This window comes from Vanacampus margaritifer, chromosome 2, assembly GCF_051991255.1.
Source record: "Vanacampus margaritifer isolate UIUO_Vmar chromosome 2, RoL_Vmar_1.0, whole genome shotgun sequence".
Taxonomy (NCBI): domain Eukaryota; kingdom Metazoa; phylum Chordata; class Actinopteri; order Syngnathiformes; family Syngnathidae; genus Vanacampus; species Vanacampus margaritifer.
In genome coordinates, this window is record NC_135433.1 from 46,915,623 (window position 1) to 46,915,832 (window position 210).

Below are 210 nucleotides of genomic sequence, written 5' to 3' on the forward strand. Positions count from 1 at the left end.
ATATGTTTTTATATGTATATATTTATAACATAAAAAAAAGATATATACATTTGTTAGTATTGAATATTATTATTATTGTTTTTAAGAAAACACGAAAAAAATATATACAGCCCTTTTTTGTTATTAGGCCCTCAAGGGTACGTGGGATTTTGCTAATATATTTTTCTTATTTTGTATGGTCATCGAATACCGGAAGTAGGTCCTTAACAT